The sequence below is a fragment of the Montipora foliosa genome, chromosome 9 (assembly GCF_036669935.1).
Source record: "Montipora foliosa isolate CH-2021 chromosome 9, ASM3666993v2, whole genome shotgun sequence".
In the NCBI taxonomy this organism is placed as follows: domain Eukaryota; kingdom Metazoa; phylum Cnidaria; class Anthozoa; order Scleractinia; family Acroporidae; genus Montipora; species Montipora foliosa.
In genome coordinates this window covers 33,072,381-33,079,880 of record NC_090877.1, presented here as the reverse complement: position 1 = coordinate 33,079,880, position 7,500 = coordinate 33,072,381, and the positions used below count along the sequence as shown (strand labels likewise).

The following is a 7,500-nucleotide window of genomic DNA, read 5'->3' as shown; positions in this document are numbered from 1 at the left end:
GACTTTGTTTGGAAACCATTTGTAAACCCTAGGATTGACTACAAAAGCCACAAATTGTAAAAACCTTTCAGAACAAGAAATAAGTGGTCGATAGACCAAACACAAAAAAACAGATTGTTTCTTTCTCTACCCATCTGCTTTGCTTCCAAAGCGATTGCCGAGCGCACTTTAATGATCTGAGATTACAAATGTACTAGATTTCAGTCCACTATGCAGTACACAACGTGAATAGATAGCCATTAGGTTTGTTTGGGCAGTTTCAGCCGAGCGCTGTGCAGTCGTGATCACACGTGATTACACTACGATAACTTCGATAAATAACCCTAACCCTACCTAAAAATTACAGAGCTAAGCGGCAGTTTACAGAAACAGCTGCTGCCAGAACGGAGGCCAGGAAAAAGCTGCCGTAACTGAAACCCCGTTGGGGGAAAATAAGGCAGGAAACCTGGGTAGGATCCATGACTTCAGTTCTGAATGCCAATCCTACGAAGGCCACGCTGCTAAGACAGAATTGAAACGAAAGCGTGAACTACTATTTAAACTGCGGTAGAAAAAGAAAAAATAAAATAAGAAATAAAAAACGTTCATAGCATTGGCGTTGGCCAAGAATGATCTCCCATGTGACAAAACTCTCTTGTATGGCTGTCATCGTGTCCCATGATGCACTGAACATGCCCAGTCCCCACTGCTCTCATGCCGCAGAAATATTTCATTTCCAGCTAATTCATATTCATGCAAAGTCCGGCTTTTACATATTTCAGCTCTACTACACTACGTTCTGTACGAAATCACTTTATCATTTTGGAATTAGCTCATGAAACGATTTAGTTTGGACTAGACTTCTGAAGATAAATTCGTTAGAGTGGGGTTATTAAGTAATCTTTTCAGTATTGAAACTGCACAGACACTACTGCTTGATTGGGCAATCACAACCTTCGCCTGCGAACGCAGACGTATTTCCGGCGGTCGTTTCTCTCGGGGGAGAGAAACTACCGCCGGAAATACGTCTGCGTTCGCAGGGTAAGTAAAAACCCGCATGTAACAACCTAGTGTTTTAAGAACCTGCTGGCAGAAATTTCCCATTTTTATACCTCAAAATATAAGAACCTGTTTAGCCAAGCAAAATTTATCAGGTTCTTAAATGTGAGTTATGGGATGTTTTTATAAGTATTTTTAACTAAGAAGTATAACTTTTGTGAATTTGATAAATAGAGAATACTTCATGGAAAGTATGCACATACAGTTTTAATAAGGAAACTGTAGTTCTTTGAACACTAGGAGGTGCATTTATTTTGTTTGTTTGTTTGTTTGTTTGTTTCATTTCATATACTGTAGCACTATGATCAATTATGATGATTCCATCATAAAATGAATGTGACCAGAAAATTAAGGCAAAATGACTATAGTTTTTACTTATTCCATTTAGTATTTTATTTTGTATGCAAATATTTCTGAAAAGATACTTTGTTCATAGTGTATATAATTTTTTAGTTGGTCTTGCACAAAGCTCATGACAAGACAGTTATAAATAAATGCTGTATCATAAAGGACCAAACCTATTTTTTCTGCTTGTACAGGAATGGTTTCTACTTAAAACTTAAGAACCCAATGAAGAACCTACTTTAGCCTAAATTGCCAATAACTACCCCCAAATATAAGAACTTGTTTTGCCAAACTTGGAAAATGTAGGTTCTTACACGCGGGTTTTTACTGTATCTGGATGTATACTTTCCAGTCACAAACTTAAGTAACTTACATATAACTTCAGCTTACCGATTGTTGCTGTTGCAGTTGTAAAAGTTCTAACTGCATTTGAAGACTGAGCTTTCATTTCCTGCCGAACATAAACAAATAAGAAAATTTCTGTCATACTTGTAAACTTACTCTCAAAATATTTATGAAACTGACAACAAGAAAATTAATGGCTCAAACCAACCTGACCCGCTGTCTTGATTCGCTTCGTCGACTGCGCGTTTTCTTAGTATTATCAGCACAATAGCAGCCTCTACACAGAAGATTTTCGTTTGTTTTTACGAAAGGCGAAACGTGTTTTTTGCCGCAAACACGACAGCCAATCTTATATAGTGGTAAATCACTTGCACGCTTTCAACTTATTCGCCAACCGGCGAAGGGAGCCACGGAAGCTTCTAAGACTCTTCTAACTCTAAAAAGTCCAAGTGAAGCTATGACTTTCGCAGTTACGAAAGCAATTTTTACAACTGCGTAGAGAAGCCTGAAAAATTCAGGACTTCAACGGGGTTTGAACCCGTGACCTCGATATATGATATATGAAATGAATCGTATGAACGTCAGTGGCTTCATAGCTCAGTTGGTTAGAGCGTCGCACCGGAATCGCGAGGTCACGGGTTCAAACACCGTTGAAGCCCTGAATTTTTCAGGCTTCTCTACGCAATTGTAAAAATGGCATTCGTAACTGCGAAGATCATATTAGCTTCAATTGATTTCTTATCCGCAGTTCATATGATTCATTTCATATACCATTTCATCGCTAAAAAGTCCTTCGCATGGTGGAGAAAAGTTTTGCAACCCCTCATCATTTCCCGCCTTTGCAAACGCGGCTACCAGCTAAAAGTTAGAATCTTCCAGAAAAAAAGAACAAACGATCGATTCTTTTCCTTTGCCGAGAAAGCTCGATGACCTCATCCTCTCTGGCAGCCATCTGGCTTGCAACGAGATTATGCGCATGCATGAAATGGATTCCTAACGGACCAATCAGACTAAAGTCTCCATTGCTTTTCGCAATATGATTAGCAATGGAGACTTTTGTCTGATTGGTCCGTTAGGAATCCCATTTGCTGCATGCGCAAGGCATGCGCATAACCTCGTTGCAAATAGACTATTTATATCGTATTTGACGACGCGTGTGATCTGAAGAGGAAATCGAAGGGTCCCAAAAAACCATCAAATCATCCAGGACAACGTAGAAAATAGTAGCTGAGTGAACTTTATTTATCTAGCTGTCCATAAAATGAGTTTTCGAAAAGAAACATCGCGATTTGAAGTTTTTATGGAACATTTTCCTCGATTAGTTGACTGTCTCAAAACAACGTGACGTCACGCGCTCTCGCATCCTTAGGCCTGTGGTTGTAGGTTTGATTCCTGCCCAGGGGCCCGTTTCTAGAAAGTCCCGAAAACTTTTCGGGCCCGAAAAGCCATTTGTGAAACTGTCAACCGGTTGTTTTGGAAAGCCGATCTTTTAACATATTTTTAAGGTAACAAAAAGAAAAATGACTGTGAAGTTTGAGGAATTAAATCCTCTCCATTCTTCAGATACAAGGGGATTGTGACACCCGAAAATGGCCCGTAAAGTTTCGCGACTTTCGAGAAACGGGCCCCAGGACTCTGATTTTAAAGTTGTCCTACCCCCCTTGCCCGTTGTCAACGCAACTTGTGTTGTATCAAGTCCTTCCCTCGGGCCCATTACACATTTCCATCATGCGTGTATGTCGGTATTGTTTTTACATTTATTTTGTAGCGGTCACGGTCATTCAGTTGTAACTGACGCTCGCACGCAAACAATCCACCGATATTGCTTATCCATTAATTTATTTGTAACTAGATTCCTTGTTCCTGCTTCACACGTTCCAACGAGGGCGTTTTCAGGTAATGAGACACTCCTAATTGATTATTTGTTTGTTGTTTGATTGAACTATACTGCTTTTCTGTTCTTTAATTAGTTGTACATTATGATCACATAATATGTCTCATCAGCCTGCTTTAAATTAAACTCTTTACTGTTTCTCATTAATTGTTTAATAGCAAGAACAAGTAATGCATGCGTAATAAATTTCCTACTCGCCTCTCTTTTCTTTTCTTTGGATTAAAGTCAGTAACTATGTCGGCACAAATTCCTTTTATGCATAACTTAACTGTTTATTTTCTGAGTGATCACGATCATTCAGAAGCTTGGCTGGTTGTCAGGAACGCACGCACGCACCGCGCACGCAAACAATTAACCAATGTTGCTTACTCATTAATTCATTTGTAACGACTCGAGGAACATATCAAGGTAATAAGTCACATAAGCTTGAGGGTGTAATAAATTATTTGTTTCTTGTGTGATGGAACCATAAACTGCCCACCATTCTGAGAAAGTACGTAAATGATACGTATCTTGAATTTTCCTGAACAGAGTAGGTTTTAGTTTTTGAATCCGCTTAGATTCAAACTTGAGGGTGCCACAAAGCAAAATGACGATTAAGAAAGCATTCAATCAGTTTTCGCCAGACAAACTCTTTATGTCTACTCGCTTTAAAGTCTTACATAAAGCTAAGCAAGACCAGAGCCTCGTATAATGTAAGCGTTCTCATTACAACTTTGAACCTCGCCGAGCGAAACCATGTATTTTTTGAGTTGTTCCGAGCAATCATGAACAGTCATCTCACCTCGATCCGTTCTCTTGAGAACTTTTCAGCTTTCCGCTCAAGTTCTACTCTTTTTGCATACTAGGCATAAATGATTTGTGTTATGAAAGTTAAAATGGATTCTTGTTGTCGAGGACCTCACGTCGATTAGCACCCATTTTGGTAAGTTGCTCACTGTTACTCATTTCTTAATAACACGAACAAGTAATAATTCATGTGTGATAAACCAGTTCTGATGACTTTTGCGTTACTTTTTGTTGTTTTTTCTTTACTCAGTTCGGATCAAGTTAGTTACTGGGTTCACAGTACAAGTCAAGCCAAGTCACTCTAAGTCCGCTTAAGCGTTCAGACATATCTAGAAGACAAGTTCTTTCCGTGCAAAGCTGTCATCATTAACGATAAAAATAACAGATAAGGTAACTAACATCATAAATGTGGTGAGGTAGTCACGATCCATTTTAGCGAAGAAGTTGAGATCAAAATGAGACCGAGAAGCCGTAAAATCGCTGTAATTGCGACTGTTGTCTGTTTATTAAATTTACAAAGGTTGATCAGCCAAATAACCTTACAAAATCTTATGTTCCTTCGTGAAAGAGTGATGGAAGATTTTGTCCAAGAGAGTGAAAGCCTGCTTTTTCTGACCGCCCTACTTTTGAGCATTCACCGAAGACGAGGTAATTTTCGGCACATAAGAAGAAGAGCGTGGGCCTGGCCAAGACCGCAGAACTGATTTGATGTAATGCTAGCATAACCTCGGCTGAATGTTCTTTGGAAACCAAACTTTCGAATTGAACGTGAAACGTTTGACGAGCTTTGCCAAATTCTATCTGATAAAACCCACGATTTTGAATTTTTTTTGCTATCAGGTTTCTTAAGTCAGCCTTAAGTCATGTTTGAAACAGACTCAACAACTGCTTAGGTCGTTTGAGTTTGCCGACACTAAGACAGAAATCACGCCTCTGTGACTTAGCAGTTCACACCTGTCATTTTCACTAAGTCGACTTAAGAAATTACTAAGTCAGACTTAGTGGTCTAATGTGAACCCCACAAGTGACTATGTCAGAATTCCTGATATGTTTATTTTATAAAGTGATCATGATCACCGTCACTCATGATCAGTTGCGAACGGAGGCAGTGTGGCCCAGTGGTTAGGGCGCTTGCCTTGAGATCCGGAGATCCCGGGTTCAAGACCCGCTCTGACCACTCGTTGAATTTGTTCCTGGTAGTCCCTGGTTCAACTTCCCAGCTGCACTTGTAAATAGCCAACTGGTTTGCCTCCGGCCAGTTGGGATTCTTAACAGTTGTAGTTGTTGTGTTCTGTTGTTTCGTTGATTCATTGGCCCTGAAAAGTCCCTATGGGGAGAGGTCAATTAAGTATGTATTGTATGTATTGTGATGACGCACCCAAGTAATCCACCAGTATTATTTATCGCTCAATTTTTTGTTCAGCCGGATTCATTATTCCTGCTCTCAAGGTTTTAAAAGAGGAACATTGCAAGGTATTTGGTAATATTAGCTTGCTGGGTGTAATAGATATTTGCCCGTCGTTGCAAAGTAATAAGTAACAATTAGCTTGAGGGGTCACGGTGATAAATTATTTGTTTCCCTTGTGATCGAACTACGATGTATATACTGCCCTCCATTCTTTTCTCGCACATCGAGAAAGTAAGTAAATGATGTATCTTGAATTGTTCCTGAACAGAGAGGGATATTAGTTTTCTGAATCCGCTTAGATTCAAAATTGAGGGTGTCACAAAGCAAATGACGACGAAGAATGCATTCAATCAGTTTTAGCCATAACAAACCCTTTAATGTCTACTCGCTTTAAAGTCTTACTTAAAGCTAAGCAAGACCGGAGCCTCGTATAATGTACCCGTTCTCATTACAACTTTGAACCTCGCCGAACGAAACCATTACTTGAGTTTTTCGGAGCAATGGAACAGTCATCTCACCTCGATCAGTGTTCAAATTGGATTCGGCTTCACTGATCAGTTGCGCACTTTGCTCGAGTATGAAATGACTTCTCTTTGCTGCTCCATTTGTTAGTTTTCTTGAGAACTTTTCAGCTTTCCGTTCCAGTTCTACATTTTTAATGCATACTAGGCATAAGGGAATTTTGTTATGAAAGTTAAAAGTTTTCCTACAAGATTCGATAATGCATAGATAACCACATGAAATCATCACATTTTGCAGAGTCATTTCTTGTCGTCGAGGACCTCGCATTGATTAGCATCCGTTTTGGTAAGTTGCTCACTGTTACTCATTTCTTACTAACACGAACAAGTAATTTATTTGTGATAAACCAGTTCTGATGAATTTTGCGTCACTTTTTGTTGTTTTCTCTTTACCCAGTTTGGATCAAGTTAGTGACTATGTCAGAATTCCCTACATGTTTATTTTCTGAAGTGACCACCGTCACACTCATGATCAGTTGCAAATGATGCATCTAAATGATCCACCAGTATTATTTATCCCTTAAATTTTTTTTCAGCCGGATTCAGTACTCCTGCTCAAAACGTTTTGAATAGGAACATTGCAAGGTATTTGGTAATATTAGCTTGCTGGGTGTAATAAGTTATTTGTCTGCCGTTGCAAGGTAATAGGTAACAATTAGTTTGAGGGGTAACGGTGCTAAATTATTTGTTTCTTTTGTGATCGAACTATATACTGCCCTCCAATCTTTCCTTGCACATCGAGAAAGTGAGTAAATGATGTATCTTGAATTATTCCTGAATAGAGAGGGTTTTTACTGGGTTGCCAGTACGGCAAACCCAGTAGGAATCTGCGTTTATTTCGTCGTTTTTTAATTTTTTTTCGTGTCGGTAAAAGTCTTGCCTGTCACTTCCCTGCTAAGTGGTGGCTTTGTGCATAGAGCCTTCTGCGCGTATTTTCTTAGTATCGAGAGGGTAGTGGGAAATGCGTAGATTTCTCTGGTGGACACAGTAGAACGATTAACTTAACCGGCAATGGCGTCGAAAGTCATGTAACGCGAATGGCGTTTTAGTGGATCTTTCAACAAAATATACCCTTATGAAGCTCATGAATGGCAGGTCAATTGGATACACAGGCGGTGGAATCTTAAAAGCGACGAGTAATGGACTTCGACAACAATCTA

The 7,500-nt window shown here is 39.4% G+C and overlaps 1 protein-coding gene across 2 annotated transcripts in view; it reads left to right on the top strand.

The window, feature by feature from the left end:
• Positions 1–6,899: 6,899 nt before the first annotated feature.
• LOC137971172 (tetratricopeptide repeat protein 28-like) overlaps positions 6,900–7,500 on the top strand; it is a 244,727-nt gene continuing 244,126 nt past the window's right edge. The window contains exon 1 of one of the 2 annotated variants that reach the window (XM_068817933.1): positions 6,900–6,925. The gene's annotated coding sequence lies outside the window, so the exon portion shown is untranslated. The remainder of the gene's footprint in view (positions 6,926–7,500) is intronic. The other variant, XM_068817934.1, reaches the window with a different exon arrangement.